The sequence below is a fragment of the Podarcis vaucheri genome (genome assembly GCF_965113315.1).
Source record: "Podarcis vaucheri genome assembly, chromosome: 9".
Taxonomy (NCBI): Eukaryota; Metazoa; Chordata; class Lepidosauria; order Squamata; family Lacertidae; genus Podarcis; species Podarcis vaucheri.
The window spans coordinates 48,574,470-48,598,127 of record NC_138767.1 but is presented as its reverse complement, the minus strand read 5'-3'; the positions used below and the strand labels follow the sequence as shown (position 1 = coordinate 48,598,127).

Here is a 23,658-nt window from a genome sequence, read left to right as displayed (position 1 = left end):
CTGGTCCTATTAGGTCTGCATATACCATCAATCCACTAAACATGCTGTGAGACACCTTATTACTTTGGGACTCTGCATTGACTTTGCATTCAGGGTGTTATTGGGCATCTGCACAAAAGCTAGGAAGAGCTGACATGTATGGAAATGAGTCAACCTCTCATTGAGAACTCACAGGCAAGGTCAGCATGTCTACCAAACGTGTCTGCATTTCAGCAACCCTTGTTTCTGTCAAAACTTAATTAGCGGAAGTCTATCTCAAAATGCCTTTGCAGAAGAACCATTTCAAAATTAACACCGCCTCAATCTGAAAATAAAGCGGATCCTCTCTGCTGTGCTTCAGATTTCCCTAATTAACTATATCCCTGGGCACTTTCAGCTGTTTTTTAATGGCATCACCTGGGTCTCTCTGCAGCTCCCGTCCACAATGCTGTCACACTGGTTCCCCTTCCTGAACATTCCCCTGGGGCCTCCTTGCATTGTTCCTGTTGGGAGTCCTCTGAGTTATCTTCTTTTCATCATCCATGCTCTTGGTTTTTCAGCATCCCCATGGCTCTCAGCTGATCCTCAACTATACAGTGGTACCTCACGTTACAAACACTTCAGATTACATACGCTTCAGGTTACAGACTCTGCTAACCCAGAGATATTACCTCGGGTTAATAATTTTGCTTCAGGATGAGAACAGAAATCGTGCTCCAGCGGCACAGCGGCAGCAGCAGGCCCCATTAGCTAAAGTGGTGCTTCAGGTTAAGAACAGTTCCAGATTAAGAACAGACCTCCAGAACGAATTAAGTTCTTAACCTGAGGTACCAAGGTATATAGATTTAAGTGCTTCTGCAGTTTCTCATTAAGATGCTTCTGTGTGACGCTTTCCTGATCGGAGTCCTGTACACACAAAATACATGGTGCCCCAGGGAAAATAAATGCTTCCCAGTGCAGGTTGCTGGAGACCATAGGAGAGAAGAGTACTTATGCTCTCCTTGCTGGTTTCCCACAAGCATCTGGTTGGCCACTGGGAGAGCAGGATGCTGGATTTGATGGGTCATTGTCCTGATCCAGAGGCTATTCTTATGTTCTTATAATAAAGAACAGACATAGGCAAGAATGGGGACATTATCCAGCCCCAGCACAATATTTGGAAAAGTGCAAAACCAAGTGGTTATCCAAGTTCTAATCTTCAGATTAGTCTGATATATGCAGATAAGGTCACTTTGTGCTAGAATTTGCAATTTCTTGAGTATCTCTACTTTCTAGAAATAATCAGAGTTACTTCTTTTTACCATTTAAGACTGAGCCTGAGAGAGCTTATGCAGGATGGAAGTACATAGAGGTGAGGCTGTGGTTTTCTTTACTTGATTTAGGAGACTGAGGCTGCACCACTGACTCTCCCTCTCACAACATGTGGCTTCTCTGGGTCCGTGTTCAGTCTCCAACATTGAGGATGGATGTCTGCAGCAAGAAAGTTTACATGTATAGACATAGATTTCCCTGCAAGCTGATACCTTACATCAGAGATGGGGAAATTGTGACCTTCCAGCTGTTGTTGGACAACTCCCATCATCCCTTACCATTGACCATACTGTTTGGAGCGCTTAGAACTCAAGTCCCATCCAGGGAGTTAGGATTCCAGTTCACATGGAGACATGTGGACATTTACACTCAATGCATGGACATCGAGGCTACAAAACTGTGCAGTGGCACTACTTAGCACCCACTTCTCCTTATCTGCATGAAATAGGGTTGCCACATTTAAAAAAGTAAAAACCAGGACACCCCAAAAGTTGTTCACCTTTTTTTTAGAAAGACCCCAAAGTTAATTCCACGTTTGAAACCGTGGTACATATGGCAGCCCTGGCATGGAGCCCCTTCACATGAATAATCAGTTTACGGGAGATACTTTGAGACATAATTCTTAGCAGCTGCTTCCCAGCTCTATAGATGACACTTGTCTGTGGGGGGCAACAGTGTCGTATTGAATGTCCCATCATTGTCCTTAAGCAATATAAAAATTGAAGAAGGTGTAGAGCGAGTCAATTTCTTTGCCCTGTTTTTTACTCATTAAAAACCCTACTTGATAATTTTTATATGTATGTACATTTTACCATTCTCCCAGATCTCTGTGCAGATATTTCAAGAAAAGGGGGATCGGCAACATCACATGGGGAAACAAAATCAACAAGATTGTCACTGGATCATTTCATGCCAAGTATGTATCTGCAAAATACAAATTAAGGCATCACAACATTGAATGGAAGGATACAAAATGTTCTTGAAAATGAATGAACTGCAAAAATGCACTTTATCTTTTATCCTTTCCTGCCTCAAGCAGTTCAGAAATTTGACAGTAGTTGTATATTATGTCCAGCACATAATCAATTAACCTTAATTATTTTTGTCTTACTTATTGCCTTAAGTCTAACTCAAAGTTATACATATTCATATTGATGATCCAGGATATGAGCACCACGTTTTCACCATGTTTAACTTTCTCTCTTTCATTCATTATTATTTCTTTCAGCCGTGGCATCTGTATAATGTTTCTTCTGTGATAGGTAGAAATTTATTCAATTTGTCCAAAATGCTGCAGCTGATGTTCCATTTAGATAACATTTAATTCTTGTTTTAAAACAGATGCTTAGGCTGCCAGTCAGGCCCAAAATATCTGAAAGTCTGCCTTGTTTGCTACAAGACCCTCTTGTTAGTTCTGCCACCCTCAACAGCTCAGAGACTGGCAGGCCAAGAGAGGACATTCTCTGCGACAGCCCCTATGTTGTGGAATTCTCTCACCATAGAGGTTTATCTGGCAACTTCATTATACAGTTTGGGGTGAATGCCAAAGATGTACCTCTTTATCTTGGCCTCTCTCTTTTTAGGTTATTTTTGGATTTTCAGGTTTACAAACAACAACAAAGAAAACAATTAAGATATAATCAATACACCCCCTTTGACTTTCCTCCTCCCCTTTTGTGGATCCTTAAGACAACATTCCTTTGACAAGCACAATAGATATTTTCAGGACCTACAAAAAAATCCATTTTTAAAAAGAGAGCAATTGTAAGTTTTCAAAACAACATTTTGATGTATTTTAAATTGTTGTAACCCACCCTGGAACTTTACAGTGATGGGTGGATAGTAAATTAAAATAATAGTAATAATACTGCAAAAAACCCAAAATTAATAGGATATGACATGCATATAAACTAGGACATGCCTCATAATGATACCTTCAGGTGCTGCTTGTTCAATTGTTCCTGAAACATCCACATACACGCCCCATATTTTTTAGAATGTTTAAGAAAGACTGTCAAATTTCAGCTAGAGCATTCTAATTTATTATGTCCTTTTTATATTTAGTATGTTTATGGAAATATATCTCCTGTTTATGCAGGCTTATGAAATGTAGGTCACTGATTTCTCCCCCTCCCCCATCAGTCTGCTTCATTTGCATGAAACATGACCTACAAAATTACTTTCTCTTTCTCTCACCTTTGGGTGAGTTTCCATTCTGAAATAGTGATAAAATAACCAAAAGAAATGGGTTTACAATCTCCTGTGTTTCAGTTCTATTGCTAGCATCAATGCACACTGCAAGGGAGTTTTGACACAAAGTGTTTTCTGGGTTCACAGCTGGTGTGGATGCACGTAAATGTCTGGATATGTATCTCCATCTCATATCACAGTGCTTACTTAGACCTAAACTGCAGGATAAGTCTTATGATATAAATAAGGATGCACATATCTATCTAGGGCCACTTGCTTCTACATGCAACTAATTGCTCACAACTAGAGCTAGACTGGGGTCATTTTGGAAACTGACACACAATTTATACTGTTATGAGGGGTTGGGGGATTTTGTGTCCAGATTTGTGTCAACCCTATTACCAACTGAATGCGAACTCAAAACATAATATTTGTCCATAGAATCCATATTCATTTGAGAATCATCAAGTGTTCTCTACTAATCAAGACATCACATGATGTAAGTGCATATGGGACCCAGCTCTATAACTTACCAATTTAATGGCACTTTATTCTGTCTAATTGTACATAGTGTCACAGCCCTGTGCATTGAGGAAGTAGTAACAATGCCAAAGATGAATGTTAGCTATTGTTCAATATCTAGGACTATAGCACTATGTACAGTTAGATGGTGTAAGTGTAATTAAAGTTGATTAAAAGTTGTGAGCTCAGTTAATATTTTAAACCCATCTGTTTTCCATCTTTAAGGTGCTATCCACATCTAGAACTGCAAAATCTATTAATAATGCGATTTTCTGCTCCACATGTATCAGCACTCTGCCTAGTTTGTTAATGTGTATGTGCTTTCCCCCTTGATCCCAAGAGAGTCTATAACTTTGTCTAGATCAAAGCCTTGTACAATAAATGACGCAGTACTTCAGTCGAAAAGGTTATTCATGGTCATTTAATGAGACACCATATAAATGCCAATGAATAAAGAGATGTATTTAAGTTGCCCAGGATGCTATATATCTGGCAATTCAAGTGATCATTGACTACAAAGTTTAAATTTGATTTTCATTTTCAGGAGATGTTGCCTATACGCATTATAGAATATAACAACTCCTCCTAGATGAGACACAGAAAAGGGCCTTTCTGGTAGAACCTATGGAGCAGAATGAGACAAAACCTTGAGTATCTAGGACCCAAGCCATTTAGGGCTTTAAAGGAAATCATCATCACTTCATATTGTGTGTGGAAGCTAAGGGGCAACCAGTGTAATTATTGCAGAATATGTAAAATCTCAGGGGTGAGTTTCTACTTACATATTTGATGCTGCATTCTAAACCAAAGTGAAGTTCCAGAAGACTCTTCAAAGGCAGGCCCAAGTCGATATCATTGCAGTAATCTAACCCAGATTCACATAAGGTATTCATTAAAATGGCCAGGTCTGATGTCTGGCAGGACCCTCAGCTTAGCAAAAGTACCCTGACTGCAAAATATCTAGATGCAAAGTTGAATCCAAATGGCAAATCTGATTTTTCAAGAGGAGCGCTACCCTATTCAAGAGAAGCTCAATTCCTATTGATGGCACATGTATCAGTTCACAAGACAATCTTTCCCAGCAGCTTCATGTAGTTGGGAGACAGACTTCATTGAGCCAAGACATCAAACCTAAGTTCTCCACCAGCACCTTTTAGGAATGAGCCCCAAGGAAAGATTAGAACCTCAGAACTGAGCCCCAAGGAAGGACTGGAACAGTGCCTCCCAAGAACATTACATCCAGGTTATTCAGAAGGATGCCACTGCCCTACCCAAAGCTGTGTCAGTCACAAAACCAGTCCTGAACCCAAACTGAAATGGTCTAGGTCAGGGGTTCCCAAAGTGTGGCCCTCAAATGACCAGTGGTCCATGAGCTTCATTCAGGTGGTCTGTAGTATAAATAAATGAGTATAAATAAACTAAATAAATCATACAACACCTAGCACAGTGTACTGCACAGGCAGAAAATCATTAAGTGTTCTGCCAAGACCCTCAGAAATTTCCAAATGATCCATAGGAAACAAATTGGGGACCACTAGTCTAAGCAATTGTTTCACCCTCAAACATATGAAGTCAAGACATGCTCAAGCATTTGGCTCAAAACTGGGAGATTTGAGGCTGGCCAGAAATTATTCAACATGCTGGGATCCAGGGAGACTCCCTTCCCCCAAACAAAGCTTTCACAACAGGCAATGGGTGGGTAAGCATTTATCACTCTGCTTACTCGCCAAGCCAAGGCTTCTCTGTCTGCTTTAATCAAAGGCCAATCATGCAAGAGGCCAATTTCATATATCCAGAGGTCTTGTCCTCATCATTAGGTCACACAGATTGAACAGTATCCATCATAAGAGGCAGCTACTGAAGGTATTTCCATAGGATCCACTGTTGTTATGACAGCTAAATCTAAATCAAAGTGGGTGAAGGTAACTATTTGCACAGCTTCTAGCAGAGGAAAGTGGAACCTGTGGCCTTCCATATGTTGTCATTGACCATGTTTGATGGAGCTGATGGGAGTTGGAGTTCAACAGTATCCTGAGGGCTACTGGTTCCTCAGCTCTGTTCTAGCAGACATGTTGCAATGGGCCACTGAGTCTTCTTTTCCCAGTTTTCCAGGCCCTTGACATAACAAACCTTCAAGGTTGCAGAACCCTCATGGCACTCAGGTTGTAGCTGGAATTGTGGTTCTTCTTCTGCCTCTCCCTTCCTCCACCTGCAAACAAGAGGAACAACTCAGGGGACTTTGGGATCTGAATTGCGTCCACCACCTCCATCTCCAGCTCACCCAGGGACCACAATACACTGATGATGATACTTTCCTGAGTAACATAACCTACCTAGTGCAATGATTTCAAGGGTCCTGCAATAACATCTAGAGGTGTGAATCCCTGTTTAATTAATCATGCACCTGCATAAAATTCCAATAATTTAAATATCAGGGATACAAATTTGCAGGCTGAGATGTATTGGTTAAGCCTTTATGCGTGCCAGTGAAAACCGGCAAATCCCATTTAGTACATTTTCCCACCAGGTATAGTTTCTCAGACCTCCAGATGTTCCTTTTTCAACACAATCTCTTGTTGGAACCTATTCAATTAAATGTAGACAGGTGAATGGGCAGCATGCCACTGCAACAGATGGGAATGAGGCATCCTAGGCAAGAATTATGTACAAACAGTTAAAATGCGATCTGCTGGAAATCCAGACAAAAGTGCAACGGAGGTGGCATTCAGCACTCCGGGAATTACACTAAGAGAGCATGGTTTTAGTTATGGAGCTGAATGCTCAACTGTTGAATAGGTTCCAGAAAAGAGAGGTCATTTTTATGCTTGGCACATCTCAAATCAATTCTGATATTTTGATGTAATCTTTCTTAGATTTTAGACATAATTCTTAGAATTTATATAGAATATCTGGATTTTTGAAAGCTAAAATATTATTTAGTGCTACTAACCACTTGTTTACATGTGGCTTGATACTACTTTTTCTTAGTGGCGTATAATCGGGAGACCAAAGGAATATAGTATAAAATCAGTTAAAATCACCATTAAAAACAGAGAAACTTACTGCCTGCTGCAATTAAAGGAAAGCTCCTTCCTTGAGCAGCTCATAGCAACTGCTGAAGAGCCTGTAAGGAGGAGGACAGGCTGTTGCCACTGAGGCCCAGCCCCATGTGACGCATCAGCTCTGAGGGGCAGGTGGAGGGCAAGGACCCCCTGGGCGGGAAGAAAGGCGGAGTAGTGTGGGGCACAAGGAGACATGATGGGGTTTTTATATATAAAAAGGGCTTTGAGTGACTGCATCTAATCTTGCCCCTTTCTAAAATTTATTTATTGGTGTGTGTTTTTTATACTAAAGAATAAAATAAAATAAAATCGGGATTAAGGGATTTTCTCAGGACCACCAAGGAACCATTGGTGTACTCAACCTTCTTCTGATAGGAAATGCTCTGCAGCAATGCAGGGAGGACAAAAAATGGGGGTCAAGAAGGGTCAGTTGCAGGGGATTAAGGATGTCCCTATTTTCATATGAGGAAAGTTGGAGGGTATGTTTTTGTATTTTAAAATGTAAAAGACTATTAACATTTTTTAAAAGGTAACAAAACATATTGACTCCCTTTATCATATATTTCAGCCATTAGTAACCCTCCCTGGGATCACTTGTTGATGAAAAGTGAGATAGATATGCAATATCTATCTACTATCTATCTATCATCTACATCTATCTATCTATCTATCTATCATCTATCTATCATCTATCTATCATCTATCTATCATCTATCTATCATCTATCTATCTATCTATCTATCATCTATCTATCTATCTATCTATCTATCTATCTATCTATCTATCTACCGTACTCCAGACTCAAAATCTCAAGATCCAGGAGAGAGTTCTGTTCTTTGAAGACAGTCATCCCTGCCGAGATTATTTTATTTCCCCCTCAGAGCTGTACTGATCTTCGTTTCTTCTCTAGTACAGTTTCAGCAGGAACTCTATTGCCAATGCAGAAGCCCACTGAGTAAACTATGGAAAGGAACTAGCAGCATCAGCATGACTGCAAAGCCAGATTAAGACCAATGGAAGAGCTGCACCGGAAGAGTGAATAACAAAACTTGCTCTTCATCACAATAAATCATCTAAAACTCAGGCAAGGGGGGGGGGAACACAGGAAAAAAATATTCTTATGGCATTTAGAAGACTAAAACTGTTTAACTTTTTTAATTGTCCTTTTTAACTGGCTTGTTTTATTGTACATTTTAATTAAGGGTGTTTAAATGCTTTGGTGGAATTGTTATTGTGTGCAGATTGTACTTTAAGAACAACAATTTAAAATGTTTATTTGGAAAATGCAGCAAATTTCCCCCAATTAAACTAAATTAAACATAAGTCAGTGCCAATCTTTCCTTTCCCCGCACATCAGAGTACACCATGCCTTTGTTAAGATACATTTTCTGAGACATAAGTATGCCTATGTCTTTCTTCAACAGTACAACTGGTTCATCTGGTTCACATAGGGGCTGCCAAGGAGCAACAGTCTACTGTCCCAGAGAGAACGTCCTTCTTCCTTCTCCTTTAGCATACACATGAGCAAGAAGGAAGGATGGAAGCTTTGTTTTTGGAGTGGTGCATATGAAGGCAGAGTACCAAATACCTCTATACTACTGAAAAGTGATCTAATGGACAACAGCAAGATCCATTTCTATTGTACAGTCTTTGTACTTTATTGTAACATTTATATATGTTATATAATTGTCTTTTGTATATGTACCCACACATCATCCCCTTATCACATAATGTAAATGGATTATGGCACTTCAAAAACGAAAACAAAATCCAATACAGTTGTACCTCTGGTTGCGAACAGGATCTGTTCCAGAGGCCCGTCTGCAACCTGAAAAGAACGCAACCCACGTCTGCGCATGCGTGGGTCACGATTCGCCACTTCTGCGCATGAGCATGACGTCATTTTGCCCATCTGTGTATGCGCGAGTGGCGAAACCCGGAAGTAACCCTTTCTGGTACTTCTGGGTTGCCGCGGGACGCAACCTGAAAAAACGTATCATGAAGCAAATGCAGCACGAGGTATGACTGTACTGTCCGTTTCTTTTGACATTGAATGCATATGTCCCAGAAATCTCATTACCTCTTTCATTCCATGGCCCCACTGTTTAGAAGTGCATGTTCTTTCTACCACTTATAAACATTTTACAATAGTAATAATAGTATGAGAAATCAACTCCTCTGGTACAATGATAGTATGATTAAGATATCATAAAATCATAGAACTGTAGTGTTGGAAGCCTCTGAGGGTCATCTAGTCCAGCTTCCTGCAATGCAGGAATCTCAGCTAAAGCATCCATGACAGATGCCCATCCAACCTCTGCTTAAAAACCGTCCAGGAAGGAGAGTCCACCACTTCTTGTGGGAGCCTGTTCCACTGCTGAACAGCTCTTACTGTCAGAAAGTTTTTCCTGATGTTCAGTCGGAAAATCCTTTCTTGTAACTTGAATCCATTCGTTCGGGAATCTTTAACCTACCTTTCCACTTTATTTTTTACAACACTCAAGGTGGCATGATGTGAAGGAAATTTGTATACCTTTGAAGAGTCATTTATTTGATCCTTCATGAATGCACAAGCTTTTCAGCTGCACGTATAATTTCACTCTTTTTAATTATGCAATTTTGCAGATGAGCAAGGTCAGGATTCGACAGTGATTACTATAGCATTTTGCAAAGCGTACTTTTGCAAAGTAAGGCAAATTATTTGTAAAGTAAAGCAAATTATTATCAAAAGTGTTGAGAGCTGTTGAGTACACAGTTTGCCATAAAGAATCTAAACAAGGCCAGAAGGTTTAATTGAGTACATTGTGGTAGCAAAGTGAGAGGCACAGAGTCTAATGGTGTAACCCTATATCAGCTTAATGGGTAATAAAAGGTAAAGGTACCCCTGCCCGAACGGGCCAGTCTTGACAGACTCTGGGGTTTGTGCGCCCATCTCACATCTATTGGCCGGGGGCCAGCGCTGTCCGAAGACACTTCCGGGTCACGTGGCCAGCGTGACAAAGCTGCTCTGGCGAGCCAGAGCCGCACACGGAACGCCGTTTACCTTCCCGCTGGTAAGCGGTACCTATTTATCTACTTGCCCCCGGGGGTGCTTTCGAACTGCTAGGTGGGCAGGCGCTGGGACCGAGCAGCGGGAGCGCACCCCGCCGCGGGGATTCGAACCGCCGACCTTTCGATCGGCAATCCCTAGGCGCTGAGGCTTTAGCCCACAGCGCCACCCGCGTCCCCCTTAATGGGTAATAGACTGTATCAAATTCAACATGGCTTCCTTTTGCAGAGATATGTACAGGATTGTGTTGTAGTATCATGTTTTCTTGTTCTGTATAGATTTCAAGAGCATTTTGTATGTGTGTTTGATTATGTGCATTAGCAGTACTAAGCAAATTTACCAGGAAGTAAGTTACACTGCACATAGGCTAAAATTACATGACCCCAGGAGATCCTTCAGTTTCATTCATGAGTGGGGCACAGGCCCTGCCCCAATGAGCCTGGGCATGGGGGCTCCTCATCAGACTTCTGTGTATTTCACAGGAAGGTATAAAGATGTTTTTAATGGACATGCAGGCAAAAGGAAGAAGGGGCTGTCAAGTTGGCTCGTTCCCCCATTGGCCACTTTGGAGTTCAAAATCATTCCTTTGCCCCCAAGTTGCTTTACCAACAATGGGGAAAGAAAGTCCCAGGACTTTGAATTAATTAATGGATAAACACAGAGAATTTTTCAAGATGCTGTACTCATGATGCATAGGGTCACAATGCAGTAAACATTAAAATTGGAGGAAAAGGAGAAAGGAAGAGGGAAACAAGCAACTTGGGATTCCAAATTGCAAGACTGAGTTATAAAATACCAGTACGGCCAATGGGAGCTGTACTCCATCAGCATAAGGGCAACCACAAGCTGCCAACTCCTCTGCTCTTCCACTGTATTTTATTCCATCAAGACTTCATAGAGTTTCCTTCATGGTATGTTTTTATGCTGCTGCTATCTTTAAGTAGTTCTTAACAACATTTCTGTGATTTACTGACACCAATTGTTTTGTGATTGTGTGTTTTTATTTCTGCTGTGAGCCAGTGTGAACATTTCATTTCATAGAAAGGTGGAATATAAGGATGGAGAAAGGAAAGAATGAGAGAATTCAAACCAGCACCATATTCAAGTATGTGTTCCTACAGAGATGTATGCATTCCTCTCAAATCAACCAGTTACTGAATGTTTCTTTTGGAGAAAAAAGGAGAATTGGGAGCTGTCTTTTAATGACTCCACTCGCCCATCTAGCTCAGGATTGCCCACTCTGGCTGGTAGCACTTTTCCAGGGTATCAAGCAAGAGTTTCTCCCAGTCCTACTTGGAAACACATCAGGGATTGAACTTGGGACCACTGCATGCAAGACAGATGCTTTGCCACTGAGTTCCACTGCTTTCTCGAGACATTTAATATTAAATCAATAAAGCAAAAGTCAAAATTTCAATTTATTGTTAAAAATATATTACTTTTAAAAACGAGCTCCTGGAATTATGCATGGGATATTATGTAAGGAATACTAGTCCTCCCCACTTCCCTTTCAACAATAGATCCGATTCTGAGAAAAGCAAGTGATCAGTTTGTGTATGGAGATGCCACCAAATTTCAGATAAGATGGAATGTGGTGGTAGATTGTCAGATCAACCCTGGAGAATGAGAAACCAAATTTACCACATTAGGGCTAACACAAGAGACCTATACATAGTTTTGAGTGGAAGTACATCAATGTGGGTGGGACGTGGGTGGTGCTGTGGGTTAAACCACAGAGCCTAAGACTTGCCGATCAGAAGGTCGGTGGTTCGAATCCCTGGAACGGGGTGAGCTCTCGTTGCTCGGTCCCAGCTCCTGCCTACCTAGCAGTTCGAAAGCACGTCAAAGTGCAAGTAGATAAATAGGTACCGCTCCGGCGGTAAGGTAAACGGCGTTTCCGTGCACTGCTCTGGTTCCCCAGAAGCGGCATAGTCATGCTGGCCACATGACCTGGAAGCTGTACGCCAGCTCCCTTGGCCAATAAAGCGAGATGAGCGCCGCAACCCCAGAGTCGGTCACAACTGGACCTAATGGTCAGGGGTGCATTTACCTTTACCTTTACATCGATGTGAGTCCATTATATCATCCAATACATCAAGGGCAGAAGCTCTTGATAATTCCAGGCTCTGACTATAGTTCTGGAATTATTTATACACTCAACTTGGAAGTTTATCTGGAAATTCAGGAAATGAAATTCTCATCAAATTCATTTGTGCAGAACCACATTGTTCCATTCATTCCAATAGGTGTCCCAACTTGTGAATTGCCTTGGCTTCATTGTAAACAAAGATAACCCATTTAATTTTCATTTAGACACATCTGTGGCTTTAAGGCTTCTTGTACTTGGCCCGACCTTATCAAATGACCTACCTTCCTCCTTTCCAGTAACTTGAGGGTATTCATTGCCCGTAGGCATTGTCTCAGCTCTACACGGGGCTAAGCTGTGGCAGATCTGGCTTTCTTTCAGCATTTTAATAGTATCTATTGCAAAACCTTGCGTTTTTCTTTTATATAGCTAGAGGGCCTGTCAGGCTGATGAGTGTTTGCTACATTTTAGGCTCTTAACTAGATTTCTCTTGCATGTTTTACCATTTACCTCTGCTGCTAACTTCTCTTAGGTTCATATAATGTGTCCCTTTAGGGGATCTCAAGTGCTCTATTTTAATGGCTTGAGTCCAATGAGCAGAACCCATGTGGATTTATAAATTATAGTACAACTATAAAATACCATAAATGGCTGAGCAGGACTAATCCTTTGTGGTCAGGTGGGTACACTTCTGCTCTTGTTCCTGCAGTAAGAGGTTATTGCTAGAGGGTGTTTTTTAAAAAGGAAAGTCCACACTAAAAACACTTAAATAAGATATAAGAAGAAGAAGAGAGTTTGGATTTGATATCCCGCTTTATCACTACCCAAAGGAGTCTCAAAGCGGCTAACTTTCTCCTTTCCCTTCCTCCCCCACAACAAACACTCTGTGAGATGAGTGGGGCTGAGTGTGACTAGCCCAAGGTCACCCAGCAGCTGCATGTGGAGGAGTGGAGATGCGAACCCGGTTCACCAGATTATGAGACTACCGCTCTTAACCACTACACTGCACTATAAATTTATATGGACATTTCAACAACTTTTAAACCCATAGAATCTGAGTTGTAAGAACTCCCCTTCATGTTTAAATCAAGTGAAAGGGGACTCTGGGCACTGAAGGTGCTGGAGATGATGGGAGATGATGGCCTGCTCCTCCTCTCCCATTATTTCCTGACATTCCCCCCTCATTTGCCTCTGAGCTGTGACCTCCCACAAACCACTGTTGTAAATCTTTACTGTTTTCGTCTTCCTTCTCCCTGGAAGGGTTAGGATGGGAAGGTGGTCTCCATCACTCCTCCTCTACCCAGCCCCTGACAGTCCCATATAATGTGTGGCTTTCCTGGCTCTGTTCAAAATATCCACGTTTTGCATGCGGGTGTCTGGTGTTGAGAACCTTATGTGCACCATTCTTCTGTGTAAACCTGTCCTCCAGTTATGGAGAATTCCAGATTGCCCAGAGATCAACAGTACATGCATTTGGGCTGAACGGAATTGGGCTGATTTGTGCCTCATCTTGATTGTGTTGAAACAGCTGCAAATTGCTACAGAGTGGATCGGGTTGTCCCCAATTGATCTGTAGTGATTTGTAGTTCCAAACAGTCTCTCAGAAAGCCAGCGAGACTGTCTCCAAAATGTTGCGATAATTAACTACAACACTGTATAAGAAGAAAACCAGAGGGTGGAGAGGAGAGGAGCTAAAGGAGGCGTAGAATGATCTCACTCCACCCAACATTTTCAAATTGTGGTGTTTACAGAGGTGAAGTCTTAAATGGCTTTTTAAACGCTGTCTCTTAGCAAGTGTTGGGTGGAATTGGGTGGCATTTGTTCAACTTCTCTTTGTTTTCTATCCTTTCCCAACCAATCCCAGTTTCATTCACGTTTTTATTTATTTTTAACAAAATGTTTGTATCTTAGCATTCACCCACCTCCAATTGTTGCTCTATCAATCAGTAAGTAGATTTTATGAAATAAGTAGATTTTATGAAATAAATGAAAACAAATACTTTAAAAGGGAGGGGGCTGCCTTAGCTATACTAGAATATAGCCTCTCACAATAATGCTTTGTTTGGAGCTTTAGAATTCTTTTAAAATACAGTATTTCTCTTCCATTTACCCCTTTTTCTATCTTAATGTGTGGAAATTTGGAAGTTTTTTTCCTAATTGATTTGTTGTCCCAATTCAATACTGTGGTACCTCAGGTTACAGATGCTTCAGGTTACAGACTCTGCTAACCCAGAAATAGTACCTCGGGTTAAGAACTTCGCTTCAGGTTGAGAACAGAAATTGCGCAGCAGTGGTGTAGCGGCAGCGGGAGGCCCCATTAGCTAAAGTGGTACCTCAGGTTAAGAACAGTTTCAGGTTAAGAACGGACCTCCTGAACAAATTAAATTCTTAACCAGAGGTACCACTGTATATATTCCAGGATTCAGTAGTTCCAGTGTACTTCCCCTAAGTCACTGGGTTGCTGAGAATGGCTTTGGCAAATTTTGCTCCATATGAGATCTAAATAATTTTAACTAAAGCAAACAAAGCAAAATAACCTCCATATGGTTGACCCTGAGCTCATTCAAGGAAGCAAGGAACACAAATGTGAGAAATAAATGATCTCTAGTGATGCACAACTCAGTTTATAATGAGCAAGTGAGTAGCAATGTAATGTGTATGACCTTTTTCTAGGGGGAGCTATCTGCTGAATATTCTATATGAGAGCTCAAAAACAGTTGCTCTCCATGTTGTGTCAGCAATGCAAGAATAGTTCAATGTGTTTCAGTGGTGAGGAAGTCCTTCCATTAGTACACATTGCACACTTCTGCTCCCTTTGTAAGTGTCTTGTCTGTGAGCCCTTTGATGATGGGGGGGATTTTGCTATCTTCCCCACTGCTGCCACTCTAAACGATGGAAATATTATTTGATGTCCTAGCACAATTCCAAGATTCATTCTCAAATTACATGTAGTGGTTAGTTTCAACACCATCCTTAGTGGCTTCTGTATGGTGACAAAAAAAATATAAAAGAGGAATTGATATTAATCAAGTTGGATACCCGCAGCACTCTCCAACATTTTACCAATGAAAATATGGGATTAATAGGAACATAATCCAGACTAAAAAACCTATCCATTCTTAAGGCAATCAGCCCTGAGTGCTCACTGGGAGGACAGATCCTGAAGCTGAGACTCCAATACTTTGGCCACCTCATGAGAACAGAAGACTCCCTGGAAAAGACCCTGATGTTGGGAAAGATGGAGGACACAAGGAGAAGGGGACGACAGAGGACGAAATGGTTGGATAGTGTTCTCGAAGCTACCAGCATGAGTTTGACCAAACTGCGGGAGGCAGTGGAAGACAGAAGTGCCTGGTATGCTCTGGTCCATGGGGTCACGAAGAGTCGGACACGACTAAACGACTAAACAACAACAACAAATCCAGACTAAAAAGGAAATGATCATCTGCACCTGATTACAAACAGCCAAAGCAAATGAGGCAAGCCAGAGATTACCATGCATATCAAATAGCCATTTTACACATACAATATGTTGTGAAGGCACCCACAATTTGGTTCAATTTAGTTCTTTTGCAGGGGGATGGACTGGATAACCCTTGGGATCCCAATATTTCCATTTAGTTCATTTTATATCTTCGGAGGATCCCAACTGGGTCATGGTCCCAGCACTCCTGTGAGCAAATTAATGAGACCTAAGGAGTGCCTGATAGATGCCATGCTCTCAAAATATTGCTCTGTCATGAACCAATGACCCATAGAACACCATCTGTCTGCTTCCTACACACCCACCCATCTTTATCCATTAGAAACAGGGCTCAATCATTTCAAATCTGCATCAGTTCTTTCAAAATGGCAGCTTCTCTCTCATAATCCCTGGGTCAGGGGATGTGGCAGCAGCAGCAACAAGGTCTCCCTCTTTTCTTTCTTTCCCATATTACTTCCTCATCTTCCTTCACTTTCACAGAACACTCTATCCTTTTCTTCTCCAGTAATTCCCTCTTTGCAACCTCCCAGGGAAACAATCTTAAAAGTCATAATCAAACTTGCAAGGCTTAATTAGAAAGGAAAGTTGAATATACAAAGAATGATCTGAATTATGCTCCCATAATCTGATTTCTTCTTACCTTATATAATATTTCTGCTTTGTTTTCTTCTGCAGTTTAATATTCTGGTATTGCTTGGGTCAGACTGACACTTAGGAGTAAACAAAGTGAAAATATAATGAGTCCTGAGAGGCAGTGAGGGCTGCTGCTGCTGCGGTTCTCTTCATGTACTCCCCCAAACCAGTTAGTTATTTAAAATAAAAGCACAAAGGCTGGTGTGTGCTCTCTCTCTCTCTCTTTCACACACACACACACACACACACACACACAAACTTACTTTCTACTTTTTTATGTTCATGTACTTTCTCACAAAAAAGTAACATTCCATTTTAAAAAAATGATTTGGCATGCCTAGAAGTACATGTTCCCACATACCATGGCTATCAGATCCTGTAGCACCTTTAGCACTTACTGCAAGGAGAAATGGTCTTTACACAACAACATTATAAAACGGGGGGGACATACCTTTGGGGTTTTGTTTAGGAACAAGAAAATCCATGGATGATTCATAACATCTCCTTGGCCTCGTTTTTTTCCCCTTGGCAATCTCTACTATCTTTGTTTTCCTCTACCTATTTTTCCCAACAAAAAACTATGAGAACAGAATGTTTTGCTAAAGCATCCTGCTCTTTACCTCTCTAACCCCTGAAGCTGAAGGAGAGAATAGAAAACAAAAAGAAATGTAACGTTGTGCCATTGTTGCTTCTTATCATTTTGTCTACTTCAGTGTATGTGCCTAACAACACAATGCACAAAACTGAAAAGAAAAGAGAAAAGAAAAGAAAAAGAAGCTTAATATTCCATTCAGGCACTTGTAGTGCATCTTGAAAGTACTCTAGAGCTAAAAAAGAAAAAGCATCAAGATTTCATCATAAGAGGCTCCTTGTTTACAAAATTGCCAGGAACTTTCACGTTCCCAGACTTTATAGCTAAGAAGCACTCTTCATTGCTGTCGTTTCTCTGGGTTGCTTCTTTGGGTCATGTTACAATGCACAGAACAATCACGCAGCACAGTCCTATACATTGCAACTCAGAAGTTCAAAACTCAGTGCCTTGGGCTTCAGTCTTAAAACACACTTACTGGAAGAGCAGAGAGTAAGCAAAACTCCTTCCTAGTAAACATGCCAATGATTGTGCTATTGGTTTTTTTAAAAGCATATCTATTCCACCTTTCCAAAACCTTAATGTGGTCTAAAAGTAATAATACCTGCACTGCAATTCTGCTAGTCTTGCAAAACCTCGCTCCTTGCTTCTCTGCTCCCTTCCACCTGACCTGTGAAGACCTTGACTGTCTCCAGCTACAAAGGTTACTTCTGCTGTCCAGGATATCTAGAGACCATCGGGGTGGGCTATTGATTAGGGTTTTTCCTGGGACAAGATTTACTTCGGGAAATGTAATATTTTTGCTGTTAATCTGGGTAATGTTGTTGTCAGACCTTATTATGAATATTCAGTGGATTTGTTAGTGTCAACCATATTCTGAATATTCAGTGGATTGTTTAATTTCACTGTATCTTTGTTAGTGTGAGATATTTTCATTAGTTCATTGTTTATGTGACTGCTTAAATTCCATTATATCTTATAACTGTTACAGAATTGTGTAAAATGTTATGACATTGTGAGACCTCTTGGAACATGGCTTATTGTGGAAAGGTAGCATGTAAATTGATGGTGGTGAATATATATTGCAACAAAGGAACAAACTCCTTCCCAGCTCCCCCACCTGCTACCTCCCAAAGCTTACCAAAAAGTTCCTAGCAGTTCTCAAAACTGTTTGAATTTCATACTGAATTTTGAAATGCCCTGGCAACAGCAGAGGTGGGTGAGTGAGCACATAAACATTAGCTGTTACCTTCTTAAAGTTCAACAATGCTGCAGTGGTATGACATTTGTGAATAGGCAAGAATGATCCAGAGATTTTGGACTTCACTTTAGGAGTTCGTTACTTGCTTTTTGCTGTAATGGTTTTTATCCTCCAATGCCCGCTCCAGTGCCTGAGTTGTAAAGATCCTGAACTTCTGCATGAAGGGCAATTATGGTGTTTCCTCCCTACATCTCTGGCCAGAAGCTTCATGAAAATAAACCAAAATGCTATGATCACTTTGACACAGCCTTAAATGTAAATGGACATGCCTCATCTTACCTCTCCCCACCGCCATGCAGCCATGACGCCAAACCCTCATTGCTTGTTTACTAAAAGAGCCTGCTAAATATAATTTCGTACCGTTATGCATTGATTGTCACATTCTATTTCTAGAAGATTGCTGTACTAACCATGCCACATATCACTGTTTCCATCAAGCACTTAGGGATTTAGAAACTGCAAACTCTAAAGAGGTAGAATGTAAACATTCACCATCGCTGTCATTATAAAACTCCCAGTGCTGTTCACACTTGATGAATCACTTTTTGCAGATAAATACCGGGCATGTTTGCTGCTAGCTATGATGATTAAAAGTGTTGCTTTCTTCAGTTATACTCCCTCTGCAGAAACAGCGACAACACCCCAAAACAAAACTAAATCTTTCAAATACTCTATTAAGGAAGAATGCAAACACATCTTATCTTTTCTTGGTGAGTTAATGAGGCACCATTTTGTTATGTCCACATAACAGATTCATGTCATCTGAATTGACGACAATACCATGGTCAGATTTTAGGCAAGACCTTCATTCTATTTGCAGCTTTTCTTTATTAAATCTGACCTTTGGAGGTCCAGGTCTATCAAGTACCAAACAAGGGATCCCAGGGCCCCAAGAAAGCAATCTAGAGAGCCACCTTGTCAGATGCCATGAAGTCAGTACAGATGGGCAAACTCCGTTCAGCTCACCCTAAGCATCCTTGTTTCAAAAAAGATAAAGCTTTCTGAGAAAATGCTTTCTTGAAAACCACAATCTTTAGAGTCTTTCATAAGAAAGCTAAAAGAAACCCCACAAATAGATAAGGAACCACTTCGCTCTTCTGCCAGTACACAAATCCCTTCGCAGTCCCGAAAGGAAAGAGTAACCTGCATGGGGATCACTTGTTAGAGCTAGGGAAGGCCCTTCACCTGTCTCCTGTGTTAAAGGGAAATAAAGCTTTGTGCATTGTGGGGGTTTGTGCTGCTTCCTATCATCAGCAAAACTATCTGCCCAGGGCATGGTTGCAGCCTCTGCTGCAGAGGAGGCCCCCACCCAGTGCTTCTGGGAAGCCCAGCCAGATGGGCAGGATATAAATAAATTGTTGTTGTTGTTGTTGTTGTTGTTGTTGTTGTTGTTGTTATTCCTTTTCTCTGGCAGAAACTGGCACAGAGATGAATATGCACCATCCAGTACAGGCTGGTCCATTAAGGTGAATGGGACACTGCACCACCAAACTTTGTTCTCAGCCAGCCCCACTTTCCTGCCTTCCGGTTTACAGGTGGTCAAAGTCCTGGCAGAGAACGTCGGGATCCGGAGCAGGACGGCGGGGTTGGAGCAGGAATGAGAGTCCGGAAGCCAGGAGTCAGGAAACCAAGGGTCCGAGGATCAGGAAGCAAGAAGTCAAGAAGCCAAATGCAGCAAGGCAGGAAGCATGTTGCTGTAGCAAAGAGCCAAAGGGAAATGCTGACCTTATATCCCTTCCTGGCTCTTGCCACCAGGTGCTGTGAGTACCAATCGTCCTCACCTGTGCAGCCACGCCTTGCCTCTTCAGAACAAATTTAGGAAACCCCCAGTCCTGCGAAGTCCTACCGGTCACAGGGCCTGGCTTCTGCACACACTCCTGACACCAGAGGGCTAAGATGCTTTTCAGTTTCTTCCTCCCCAGTCTCAGTGTTGCTTTTGTAGACAACAGCAGAGAGGAAAATGGGGAGGGGAACATATACACCAGCTCCTAGGGGCCAAGGCAATTGGGGGGGCTGGTTCCTTGCAAGTCACATGCTTCATTTCAGGATGTCACATCAGGTCCCCTCAATCAACTTGAGAAGACAGATTCTTGGGGGGGGGATGGACAACTAGAATTAGTTGTTTTTACCTGTCATCTGTCAATCTGATACCGATAGGCACCAGTTTCCACTGACACCATCCTCATCTGCCAAAGCAACAACATGGTGAGGACAGGTAGGAATGCAGCCTTTGAGTTTATGGAAAGTACCGTATTTTTTGCTCTGTAAGACTCACTTTTTCCCTCCTAAAAAGTAAGAGGAAATTTGTGTGCGTCTTATGGAGCAAATGCAGACTGTGCAGCTATCCCAGAAGCCAGAACAGCAAAAGGGATCACTGTGGAGCGATCCCTCTTACTGTTCTGGCTTCTGAGATTCAGAAATTTTTTTTTCTTGTTTTCCTCCTCCAAAAACTAGGTGCATCTTGTGGTCTGGTGCGTCTTATAGAGTGAAAAATATGGTACTTCCCTTAGAAAAGAAGACATTGTTTAGGTGATGTTTGAGATAAAATGTTAATACAGAATAATTAATTTCCTCTTTCACAAAGAATCTTAATAAAGTTTTAAAGACAAGCAATAAGAAGCGAAAGAGAATTTCCCACAGAGAACATTTCATTTCTAGTGGCCTTTCAAAGGTTATTGGTAGCTTAGCTGTTCAAAATGCACACAACTGCATAAATGGCAAAGTGAAATTAAATCAGACTGGCAACAATAATATTTAGCAAATTACTGGTAATATGAACTGGTTTTATTTCACCTACTTGAGAAAATGGAAATGCTTATGAAAACATCATTCGCAAATTAAAAACTCAAAGGGGGAAATTAGTGATGAAATAAGTGTTCAATAAAATGTCTTGTGGAAGGAAGCAATTTACAACATATTATGGGCAGCTTCCCATCTGACATTCCCCTTTCCCAGAAATCCCCACCCCCTACCCCATGTACACTAATTACACACCTGTATTGTGGCAATGTGCATATTTGTTAGCCAAAGGAGAAATGTTGCATGTTGCATGCAAAAATGCAAAGGCTTGGGACTTGGAAGTCACTCACATTCCTATTTCCTCTTGGATCTTTGTTTCTTGGGTTCGTGACTTCCAAGTCCCATCTCCTGTCACACATCACCTTCATATCATTTACAGCTCCTCTCATGATGAGTTGGAAGGCAAAGATCTGATTATGTAGGGGACTAAGTCACACAGGGAGCCTCTAGCTGGACAGAAGATGCCCATTTGCCACACTTCAAAGGGACAGAGGGCTGCAAACTGAATGAAAGCTGGGCAGGGCTTTGAGACTTCGCTATACAGGTTAAGTACTTAATTCGTTCCGGAGGTCCGTTCTTAACCTAAAACTGTTCTTAACCTGAAGCACCACTTTAGCTAATGGGGCCTCCTGCTGCTGCCGGAGCACGATTTCTGTTCTCATCCTGTAGCAAAGTTCTTAACCTGAAACACTATTTCTGCGTTAGCAGAGTCTGTAACCTGAAGCATATGTAACCTGAAGCGTATGTAACCCGAGGTACCACTGTATAAGTCTCAGGCTTATATAGCCAAATGTTTTATTTGTTGTTATATAAAAATGATGCTATGCTGGAAAATATTTGTAAAAACCAATAAAAATAATTTAGAAAGAAAGAAAGAAAGAAAGAAAGAAAGAAAGAAAGAAAGAAAGAAAGAAAGCTGGGCAGGGCAGGACTTCTCCTTGCTTCAGCCCTGAGCATCTCATGTCATCGGTTTATTTGTATGCTTCTCCACAAATTTGTGCCCAAAGTGGCTCACAGCTTATCAAATGAACAATAATAGGCCTGATTTCTGAAGAAATTGTTATTCTGCTGAGCAGAATAGAATTTATTAAAATTTACTCTGTCCTTCAACCAAACATGGTTTCTGAAAGCCGCAAAAGGCAACAGGAATTAGAAACAATGAAAATGAAACAGAAAGGAGGGAGTAGTACTTACCACCAAAAGAACACAACAGACTTCCCCCAGCACCCAGAAACTAACAGCGGTGGTACCTAGGAATGTGATTCCATAACCAGAGCACAACTGCAGGAAGCACTCTTAACTCCTGTAAGGACGTTTCTAACCTCCAAAGAGAGGGCATCGACTCCAGTAAAACTATAGGCTGCGTTCTTATGTATACTTATCTCTAAGTAAGCCACAAGTCCTATGCACACTTGCATAGAAATCTATATTTAATTTACTTCCCAGTAAACATGTTTAGCCTTACACTACATATGTTGGACATTTGTTTGGAATGTCAAGTTAATACACAGTGTTCAAGGAAAACATTGTAAGTTTTAACCAGGTGGTGGAGGAGATATCTTTATAAGTGGACTTCAGTTCTTTTTGAGACATGGTTAGATTCCACTTATAAGAAGAGTAGAAGAGTTTGGATTTGATATCCCACTTTATCACTACCCTAAGGAGTCTCAAAGCGCCTAACATTCTCCTTTCCCTTCCTCCCCCACAACAAACACTCTGTGAGGTGAGTGGGACTGAGAGACTTCAAAGAAGTGTGACTAGCCCAAAGTCACCCAGCAGTTGCATATGGAGGAGCGGAGACACGAATCTGGTTCCCCAGATTGCGAGACTACCGCTCTTAACCACTACACCACACTTGCTCTCTCTCTTATGATAAAGGCACAGGTTGGATTTACAACCTACCATAAAATCATACTAGAGACTAAATGGATATTCATTACCACAGCACACTCAGTAATTTATTATGGAATCTTGAAGGATATGTTTGGATTTCCAGGCTATCCACCATCAACATCATACATACATGTCATTGTGATGCCACAAGCTCTTTCTGTATCTTGAAATAAAGAAGGAAATTACAGACACTTGGTGGTAACCACAGACTACATTCTTAGGAACTTGATGGTGTTGTGACATCAATGTTAAAGAGCAACAATGCCTTGGGGAGGGGGACTTTAAGAGCAGAGAAGCAGCAGGAGGGGGGGAGGGAAAGTTCTTAACTCTTACTTCAGGGGCTGCTCTTTTGCTTAAAATTGTTCTCCCACTGTTTTTTCCTTTCCATGAGATATCAGTTGCACATCTGCAGGGCAAACGAGGACCAGTACAGAAGCTGGTTTCTTCCTTAGATGACAAAGTAGATGTTTCCCATTCTCTAGCTCAAACTATTGATTTCAATCAGTGGTTAAGAGGGATTTAATTTCAGATGTTTCATTAATCCATTCAGAGTAGAATGGTTTGATTTGATTATTTTTTTTAATCTACAAGGATTACATTGTAACAATCCATGGGGAGAGAGTGAAAGCATGCACTGTTACACTGCAGAGCAGTCATGTGCAGTGTGTTAAAAGTGACCATTAAGTTCATGAAGCAAGGTAGGGTTTTCCCATGCAGCCAGTCAAGGAACATAACTACTGCTCTAATCTCATACACTGAATGCTACTGTAGGACCTAATTCTCACTATGCTATAACTCAA

At 41.3% G+C, this 23,658-nt stretch overlaps 1 long non-coding RNA gene across 1 annotated transcript; it reads right to left on the bottom strand.

Moving 5' to 3' along the window:
• Nucleotides 1-11,569: 11,569 nt before the first annotated feature.
• Nucleotides 11,570-20,415, bottom strand: LOC309540455. The gene is made up of 4 exons (XR_014223306.1): nt 20,296-20,415; nt 18,249-18,370; nt 16,324-16,393; nt 11,570-11,729 (listed from the first exon to the last, which is right to left on the bottom strand). It is a non-coding gene; the product is annotated as an uncharacterized lncRNA (long non-coding RNA).
• Nucleotides 20,416-23,658: the final 3,243 nt, after the last annotated feature.